The sequence below is a fragment of the Arachis ipaensis genome, chromosome B3 (assembly GCF_059453495.1).
Source record: "Arachis ipaensis isolate K30076 ecotype BB chromosome B3, ASM5945349v1, whole genome shotgun sequence".
Lineage (NCBI taxonomy): Eukaryota > Viridiplantae > Streptophyta > Magnoliopsida > Fabales > Fabaceae > Arachis > Arachis ipaensis.
Window position 1 is genome coordinate 94421873 of NC_142438.1, and position 10690 is coordinate 94432562.

At 40.9% G+C, this 10690-nt stretch overlaps 1 non-coding gene across 1 annotated transcript; it reads right to left on the reverse strand.

Moving 5' to 3' along the window:
* Positions 1-384: 384 nt before the first annotated feature.
* Positions 385-492, reverse strand: LOC148571623 (small nucleolar RNA R71). The gene has a single exon (XR_015908710.1). It is a non-coding gene; the product is annotated as a small nucleolar RNA R71 (small nucleolar RNA).
* Between the last annotated feature and the right edge of the window lie 10198 nt (positions 493-10690).

The window sequence follows — 10690 nt, forward strand, 5'->3', positions numbered from 1 at the left end:
AATAATAACAATGCAAGTAAGATGCTTGGTGACTTTACTGCACCAAATTCCAATTTACATGGAAGAAGCATCTCAATCCCTGCCATTAGAGCAAACAACTTTGAGCTTAAACCTCAATTAGTTTCTCTTATGCAACAGAACTGCAAGTTTCATGGACTTCCATCTGAAGATCCTTTTCAGTTCTTAACTGAATTCTTGTAGATCTGTGATACTGTTAAGACCAATGGGGTTGATCCCGAGATCTATAGGCTTATGCTTTTCCCATTTGCTGTAAGAGACAGAGCTAGAATATGGTTGGACTCTCAACCTAAGGATAGCCTGAACTCTTGGGATAAGCTGGTCACGACTTTCTTAGCCAAGTTCTTTCCTCCTCAAAAGCTTAATAAGCTTAGAGTGGATGTTCAAACCTTCAAACAGAAAGAAGGTGAATCCCTCTATGAAGCTTGGGAGAGATACAAGGAACTGACCAAAAAGTGTCCTTCTGACATGCTTTCAGAATGGACCATCCTGGATATATTCTATGATGGTCTGTCTGAGCTATCAAAGATGTCACTGGACCATTCTGCAGGTGGATCCATTCACCTAAAGAAAATGCCTGCAGAAGCTCAAGAACTCATTGACATGGTTGCAAATAACCAGTTCATGTACACTTCTGAAAGGAATCCTGTGAATAATGGGACGCCTATGAGGAAGGGAGTTCTTGAAATTGATACTCTGAATGCCATATTGGCTCAGAATAAAATATTGACTCAGCGAGTCAATATGATCTCTCAGAGTCTGAATGGATTGAAGGAATCATCCAACAGTACTAAAGAGGCATCTTCTGAAGAAGAAGCTTATGATCCTGAGAACCCTGCAATAGCAGAGGTAAATTACATGAGTGAACCCTATGGAAACACCTATAATCCCTCATGGAGAAATCATCCAAATTTCTCATGGAAGGATCAACAAAAGTCTCAACAAGGCTTTAATAATGGTGGAAGAAACAGGTTTAGCAATAGCAAGCCTTTTCCATCATCCACTCAACAACAGACAGAGAATTCTGAGCAGAATCCATCTAGCTTAGCAAATATAGTCTCTGATCTATCTAAGGCCACTTTAATTTTCATAAATGAAACAAGGTCCTCCATTAGGAATTTGGAGGCACAAGTGGGCCAGCTGAGTAAAAGAGTCACTAAAACTCCTCCTAGTACTCTCCCAAGCAATACAGAAGAAAATCCAAAGAGAGAGTGCAAAGCCATTGATTTAATCATCATGGCCGAACCTACAAGGGAGGAGGAGGACGTGAATCCTAGTGAAGAAGACCTCTTGGGACGTCCAGTGATCAATAAGGAGTTTCCCTCTGAGGAACCAAAGGAATCTGAGGCTCATCTAGAGACCATAGAGATTCCATTGAACCTCCTTATGCCATTCATGAGCACTGATGAGTATTCTTCTTCTGAAGAGAATGAAGACATTACTGAAGAACAAGTTGCCAAATACCTTGGTGCAATCATGAAGTTGAATGCCAAATTATTTGGTAATGAGACTTGGGAAGATAAACCCTCTTGCTCACCAATGAACTGAGAGATCTGGATCAACTGAAATTGCCTTAGAAGAAACAGGATACTAGAAAGTTCTTAATACCATGTACCATAGGCACCATGACCTTTGAGAAGGCTCTATGTGACCTTGGGTCAATGATAAACCTCATGCCACTCTCTGTAATGGAGAAACTGGGAATCTTTGAGGTGCAAGCTGCCAGAATCTCATTAGAGATGGCAGACAACTCAAGAAAACAGGCTTATGGACAAGTAGAGGACGTGTTAGTAAAGGTTGAAGACCTTTACATCCCTGCTGATTTCATAATCCTAGACACTGGGAAGGAAGAGGATGAATCCATCATCCTTGGAAGACCCTTCCTAGCCACAGCAAGAGCTGTGATTGATGTGGACAGAAGAGAGTTAGTCCTTCAACTGAATGAGGACAACCTTGTGTTTAAGACTCAAAGATCTCCTTTTGTAACCATGGAGAGGAAGCATGAAAAGCTTCTCTCACTGTAGAGTCAACTAAAGTCCCCACAGTCAAACTCCAAGTTTGGTGTTGGGAGGCCACAACCAAACTCTAAGTTTGGTGTTGAACCCCCACATTCAAACTCTAAGTTTGGTGTTGGGAGGTTCCAACCTTGCTCTGATTATCTGTGAGGCTCCATGAGAGCTCACTGTCAAGCTATTGACATTAAAGAAGCGCTTATTGGGAGGCAACCCAATGTTATCTAATTATATTTATTTATTTTCTATTGTTATTTTATGTTTTTTTTAGGTTTATGATCATGTGAAGTCACAAAAACTACTGAAAAATCAAAAACAGAATGAAAAACAGCATTGAAAATAGCACACCCTGGAGTAGAGCAGTCTGGCGTTTAAACGCCAGAAACAAGCTTCTGTCTGGTGTTTAACGCCAGAAACAAGCATCTACCTGGCGTTAAACGCCAGGATTGCACAGCAAGGGCGTTTTACACACCTAATTGGAGCAGGGATGTTAAGTCCTTGATCCCACTTGATCTGTGGACCCCATAGGATCCCCACATCTTCTTCTCTCCTCTTCACACCTTTACATAACTCTCTTCCACAAATACGCTCCACCAATCACCTCTATTACTCCTCCAAAACCATCATACAACCCACATACACCCACCCACTTAAATTCAAACCATCACTCCTTCCTTTTCACACATGATAACCACCTAAACCCCCTTGACCGAACCATTCACACACCTCTATCTCCTCCATTTTCTTCTTCTTCTACTCACTTCTTTCTTCTTTTGCTCGGGGATGAGCAAACCTTCTAAGTTTGGTGTGGTAAAAGTATTGCTTTTTGTTTTTCCATAACCATCTAGGGCATCTAAGGCCAGAGACATTCTCATTGAAGAGGACAAGCCCATCACTAAGAAAAGTATGGAGCAAACAAGAGATCATGGACCTCAACAAGAGCATGAGGAAATTCCTCACCATGAAATCTCTGAGATTCCTCAAGGGATGCACTTTCCTCCACAGAATTATTGGGAGCAACCTCCCTAGGAGAATTAAGTTCCAACATGGGACAACTAAGGGTGGAGCATCAAGAGCACTCCATCATCCTTCATGAGATTAGAGAAGATCAAAGAGCTATGAGGGAGAAGTAACAAAGGCAAGGAAGAGACATAGAGGAGCTCAAAAGCACCATTGGTTCTTCAAGAAGAGGAAGACGTCACCCTCACTAAGGTGGACTCATTCCTTAATCTTCTTGTCTATTTATTTTACTGTTTTTCGATTTTTGAGCTTTATGTTTTATTTATGTTTGTGTCTTTACTATATGATCACTAGTGTCTAAGTGTCTATGCCTTAAAGTTATGAATATGAATCCATCACCTCTCTTAAATGAAAAATGTTTTAATTACAAAAGAACAAGAAGTACATGATTTCGAATTCATCCTTGAAACTGGTTTAATTATTTTGATGTGGTGACAATACTTTTTGTTTTCTGAATGAATGCTTGAACAGTGCATATGTCTTTTGAAAGTTGTTGTTTATGAATGTTAAATATGTTGGCTCTTGAAGAATAAGGAAAAAGGAGAAATGTTATTTGATAATCTGAAAAATCATAAAAATGATTCTTGAAGCAAGAAAAAGCAGTGAATAAAAAATCTTGCAGAAAAAAAAGAAAAAAAAAAAGCGGAAAAAAAAAGAGAAAGAAAAGAAAAAGCAAGCAGAAAAAGCCAAAAGCTCTTTAAACCAAAAGGTAAGAGCAAAAAGCCAATAGCCCTTAAAACCAAAAGGCAAGGGTAAATAAAAAGGATCCAAGGCTTTGAGCATTAGTGGATAGGAGGGCCTAAATGAATAAAATCTTGGCCTAAGCGGCTAAACCAAGCTGTCCCTAACCATGTGCTTGTGGCGTGAAGGTGTCAAGTGAAAACTTGAGACTGAGCGGTTAAAGTCAAGGTCCAAAGCAAAAAGAAGAGTGTGCTTAAGAACCTTGGACACCTCTAATTGGAGACTTTAGCAAACCTGAGTCACAATCTGAAAAGGTTCACCCAATTATGTTCTTGTGGCCTTTATGTATCCGGTGGTAATACTGAAAAACAAAGTGCTTAGGGCCATGGCCAAGACTCATAAAGTAGCTGTGTTCAAGAATCAACATACTGAACTAGGAGAATCAATAACACTATCTGAACTCTGAGTTCCTATAGATGCCAATCATTCTGAACTTCAATGGATAAAGTGAGATGCCAAAACTATTCAAGAGGCAAAAAGCTGCAAGTCCCGCTCATCTGATTGGAGCTAAGTTTCATTGATATTTGGAATTTATAGTATATTCTCTTCTTTTTATCCTATTTGATTTTCAGTTGCTTGGGGACAAGCAACAATTTAAGTTTGGTGTTGTGATGAGCGGATAATTTATACGCTTTTTGGCATTGTTTTTACATAGTTTTAGTATGATTTAGTTAGTTTTTAGTATATTTTTATTAGTTTTTAAATAAAAATCACATTTTTGGACTTTACTATAAGTTTGTGTGTTTTTCTATGATTTCAGGTAATTTCTGGCTGAAATTGAGGGACCTGAGCAAAAATCTGATTCAGGCTGAAAAAGGACTGCAGATGCTGTTGGATTCTGACCTCTCTGCACTCAAAGTGGATTTTCTGGAGCTACAAAACTCTAAATGGCGCGCTTTCAATTGCATTGGAAAGTAGACATCCAGGGATTTCCAGAAATATATAATAGTCCATACTTTTACCGAGTTTAGATGACTTAAGCTGGCATTCGACGCCAGCTCTATGCTGCATTCTGGAGTTAAACATCAGAAACAGGTTGCAAAGTGGAGTTAAACGCCAGAAACAGGTTACAAACTGGCGTTCAACTCCAAGAGAAGCCTCTACACGTGTAAAGCTCAATGCTCAGCCCAAGCACACACCAAGTGGGTCCCAGAAGTGGATTTCTGCATCACTTACTCATTTCTGTAAACCCTAGTAACTAGTTTAGTATAAATAGGACTTTTTACTATTGTATTTACATCTTTTGATCCTTTGATCACATTTTGGGGGCTGGCCATTTGGCCATGCCTGGACCTTATCACTTATGTATTTTCAACGGTAGAGTTTCTACACTCCATAGATTAAGGTGTGGAGCTCTGCTGTTCCTCATGAATTAATACAAAGTACTACTGTTTTTCTATTCAATTCAAGCTTATTCCTTCTCTAAGATATCCATTCGCACCCAAGAACATGATGAATGTGATGATTATGTGACGCTCATCATCATTCTCACCTATGAACATGTGCCTGACAAACACTTCCGTTCTACATGCAAACAAGCTAGAATGAGTATCTCTTAGATACCTAATACAGAGGACCGAGTCCGAGATATTAGAATCTTCGTGGTATAATTTAGAACCCATGGACGGCTATTCTTGAGATCTGGAAAGTCTAAACCTTGTCTGTGGTATTTCCAGTAGGATATGGGAAGGGATGGCTGTGACGAGCTTCAAACTCGCGAGTGCTGGGCGTAGTGACAGACGCAAAAGGATAGTAAATCCTATTCCAGTATGATCGAGAACTGACAGATGATTAGCCATGCAGTGACAGCGCATTGGACCATTTTCACAGAGAGGATGGGATGTAGCCATTGACAACGGGATGCCCTACATAAAGCTTGCCATGGAAGGGAGTAGGAATGATTGGATGAAGACAGCAGGAAAGCAGAGGTTCAGAGGAACGAAAGCATCTCTATACGCTTATCTGAAATTCTCACCAATGAATTACATAAGTATCTCTATCCCAGTTTATATTTTATTTATGTTTTTATTATCAATTCACCATAACCATTTGAATCCGCCTGACTGAGATTTACAAGGTGACCATAGCTTGCTTCAAGCCGACAATCTCCGTGGGATCGACCCTTACTCACGTAAGGTTTATTACTTGGACGATCCAGTGCACTTGCTGGTTAGTTGTATCGAAATTGTGAAAAAAGAACTAAAATTATGAATGTGCGTATTAAGTTTTTAGCACCGTTACCAAGGAATGAACGATCACAATTTCGTGCACCAAGGAGCCACAAGGATTTGATTAACCCTCTTGGCAACAACCCCCTCCAATACGCTATAACCAACAACCATTATGTGATGCATACCAAGACAATAGTTATGGTGGACCCTTTCGTGACAAACCACCTCCACCAAATTACTATGGTCAAGAGCCATTCCAGGGAGCGTACCAAGATGATGAATATGGTGGACCCCCTTGTAGTTACCAACAAGCCCCACCATATGCTTATGAACCACCTTCCCAACATACATTTGAACCACCAAACTCATAAGCCCCTTTACACCATTCACCTCCATATGACCCTAACCCATATCCACCATACTAACCACCCTATGAACCGTATGAACCATACATAGAGCCACCCCAATTCCAACCCAATTACTCCCAAGAACCACCACCTCCATATACACCACGTCCATATCCATCAATCCAAGAGCACTATGATCCTACTTATGATAGCCGAGCGCAACAAGAATCAAAGGATCGTCTCAAGGAAATAGTGGATCAATTTTATGCAACCCTTCATCAACTGGAGCAAGCAATAAATCAATTAGCTTCCCGACATTCGGACACTCAAGAAACCCCCATGGCTTCATGTGGAGAATCTAATGAAGAGCGTAGCATGAAAGAGACACTAGAAACTCCGGTGGACAGTAAGTAGCATGACTTTGTATTGGAACAATTGGGGGAAGCCGGAATTATCGAAGAAGAAGAATTGGTCGAAGACTTAGGAGATGTGGAACGTCCATGGGAAAGCCCAGTCATAGAACCCCCTTCTAAGGAGTTTGAAATTGATGTTGAGAAGGGTGTACAACCTCCAAGGCATATCATGGTTGAAGACTTTGAAGGGGATGATCAAGAGATGGATTCAATCATTGATGAATTCTTATCTACATTTGAATCCTCTCCCATTGGACTTGACATGGAAATTAAAGAAGAAGAAGCACAACCTCCCATGCCCTTGGTGAACAATGAAGAAGAGATCGAATTGGAAGAAAGCTACCAAGAGGAAGAGGTTGATATTGAAGAAGCTTGCAAAGAGGTGGAAGTTGTCAAAGAAGAGCCCAAGGGAATGGAGCTGGAGATCACCTTGCCAAGGTTGTTGGAGACCTCTCCCCCAAAGCCATCAGCATCCATCCCTTCATTCAAGTGGGTAAATCTCTCATCTCTAAGCTTAATTAGCCCACTTGAATATGCTTTGCTTGAGACGGATGGGCAACTTAAAGCTCTTTGTGGATATAAGAGTAAGAGGGAGATGGTCAGTGGTTGGCAACACAATCCTAGGTTCATTGTGGTAGGAAGCTCATGGTTGAATTATCATGGTTGGAAGAATACTAAATTGTATGGGTCTAGGAAGCTGTTTGGATGCCTCAGTGAGAATTCGGATTGCTTACGACCCAGTTGGAACGAAGATGGTCAACAAGAAGACGAGTGCAAAAGCAAGGTTTGGGACCCCGGAATTCAGTCTAACAATCAACACTCTTGGGGCCTTGTCACTTGCTTAATCTTGCTTGAAGGCTCTTTGCACCTAGTTTGGGATCCCAGAGGCCATTGGAATTACAAACATTGGTGGGGATTCCTGGATGAGTTCAAGCACAAGCCACCATAACAAGGGGCTCACCGAATGTCTAACTTAAGGACTATAACTAAAAGTGCTAGGTGGGAGACAACCCACCATGGTATAATCATTCTTTTTTATTCTTAATCTTATTTTATTTTATTTTTACTAGTGTTCATTCATAATTTCTACATATTCACCTGCATTCTGCATTTTGCATTTTGTATACACATAGAAAAAAAAGGAGGCAAACCACGCGTGTGCGCAGGCCACGCGTGGGCGTCGATAGTAATCTCGCTCCCCCATCCAACAAACAGAAAGTTGTGATGGAATTGTGCGGCTGGTGTGCTCTGCGCACAATTTGACCCACGCGTGCGTGTCTATGACGTGTGCGCATCATCTGCCATAAGGGAAATCCACGCGTACGCGTCAAGCACGCACACGCGTGGATAGGAAAATCGGCGTAAATAGCATGTTGGACAGAAAGTTGTGCTGCCCCCACGCTGGAACTATGCTAGAGGCACAAGTTCATCCACACGTACGCGTCCCTGACGCGTGTGCATCCTTTTGCTTCCAAGGCCACCCACGCATACGCGTGGGTGACGCGTACGCGTCGCATGACGAATATAGTTATCACGCGCACGCGTGCCTTACGCGCGTCGTGTCGCGTCCCGCTTTTCATTCCCTTCTCCTTTCTTCCTTCATTCTTCTTATTGCATTTAATTACTTTTCTTTCTTCAATTTTTCTCTTTCATGCTTAGTTATTTATGGTTTCTTTTTTTTCATTCTTTTCTTTTTTTCTTCATGCATTTTTATGTTGGTGTTGGAGCTTTATTTGGGTCTTATATTATTATACTTGAGCTTGTGGATATCATCAAGAGTAATTTGACAATTAATATTAACTTTTTGGATTACATGCATGTTGGAATTCCTACCTTCCCTAACATATTTTACATGCATACCAAGTGTTTGTGAAAAGCCCGTATGGCATTGTGAATTCTTAATTATTCTATCCTTCTACTCTAATGCCTGTTTTTCACAAAACCCTTCCAATATTTTATTAATTAAATATGATTGTCAATACAAACGTTATTGTTAGTTTGTTACAAGTGATAATCCATTTTGGCTTTTAAAGCTTGATCTACACTACTCATGCCTTTGCCAGCATGCCAATAAACATCTTGCATTTAATGGCCTCAATTTATCATGCTATATTTCCATTGATGTCCTAATTGCATGGAGTCGCGACCATGTGTTAATGACATTCTTCTTTACCTTGGCATGATTATCACTCGTACCGCCCTCTTCCTTGCTCTATCCCTTTGAATTCATGCCCCTTTATCTTCTCCCTTTTCAGGATGGCCACCAGAAAGGGTACAGAGAGAGCCTCTAACAAACCACCAGCGAGGAGAGAAACAAAAAGCACAAGCATCTTCAACAAATGAGCTTCTCCTTCAGATACTTCAGAGGTTGGACCGGCTTGACCGGCAGGTGATGAGCGGATAATTTATACGCTTTTTGGCATTGTTTTTAGTATGTTTTTAGTAGGATCTAGTTACTTTTAGGGATGTTTTCATTAGTTTTCATGTTAAATTCACATTTCTGGACTTTACTATGAGTTTGTGTATTTTTCTGTGATTTCAGGTATTTTCTAGCTGAAATTGAGGGACTTGAGCAGAAATCAGATTCAGAGGTTGAAGAAGGACTGCTGATGCTGTTGGATTCTGACCTCCCTGCACTCAAATTGGAATTTCTGGAGCTACAGAACTCGAAATGGCGCGCTTCCAATTGCGTTGGAAAGTAGACATCCAGGGCTTTCCAGAAATGTATAATAGTTCATACTTTTTCCAAGTTTAGATGACGCAAACTGGCGTTCAACGCCAGCTCTCTGCCCAATTCTGGCGTCCAGTGCCAGAAACAAGTTGCAAAGTGGAGTTCAACGCCCAAACTGGCACAAAAACTGGCATTCAAGTCCAAGAATGACCTCTCCACGTGTAGACTTCAAGCTCAGCCCAAGCACACACCAAGTGGGCCCCGGAAGTGAATTTATGCATCAATTACTTACTTCTATAAACCCTAGTAGCTAGTTTATTATAAATAGAACTTTTTATCATTGTATCCGTAGTCTTGGTTACTCCGGTTCCCCTCTGGGGCCGAGACCAATGAACTCCATTATCACTTATGTATTTTTAACGGTAGAGTTTCTACACTCCATAGATTAAGGTGTGGAGCTCTGCTGTTCCTCAAAGATTAATGCAAAGTACTACTGTTTTCTATTCAACTCATCTTATTTCGCTTCTAAGATATTCATTCGCACTTCAACCTGAATGTGATGAACGTGACAATCATCATCATTCCCTATGAACGCGTGCCTGAAAACCACTTCCGTTCTACCTTAGATTGAATGAGTATCTCTTAGATCTCTTAATCAGAATCTTCGTGGTGTAAGCTAGAATGATGGCGGCATTCAAGAGAATCCGGAAAGTCTAAACCTTGTCTGTGGTATTCCGAGTAGGATTCAATGATTGAATGACTGTGACGAGCTTCAAACTCGCGATTGCTGGGCGTAGTGACAGACGCAAAAGGATAGTAAATCCTATTCCAGCATGATCGAGAACCGACAGGTGAATAGCCGTGCCGTGACAGGGTGCGTTGACCATTTTCACTGAGAGGATAGGATGTAACCATTGACAAGGGTGATGCCTCCAGACGATTAGTCGTGCCGTGACAGGGCATTTGGATCATTTTCCCGAGAGAAGACCGAAAGTAGCCATTGACAATGGTGATGCATTACATAAAGCCAGCCATGGAAAGGAGTAAGACTGATTGGATGAAGATAGCAGGAAAGCAGAGGTTCAGAGGAACGAAAGCATCTCTATTCGCTTATCTGAAATTCTCACCAATGATTTACATAAGTATTTCTATCCCTATTTTATTAATTATTTTCAAAAACCCCATTACTATTTTATATCCGCCTGACTGAGATTTACAAGGTGACCATAGCTTGCTTCATACCAACAATCTCCGTGGGATTCGACCCTTACTCACGTAAGGTATTACTTGGATTACC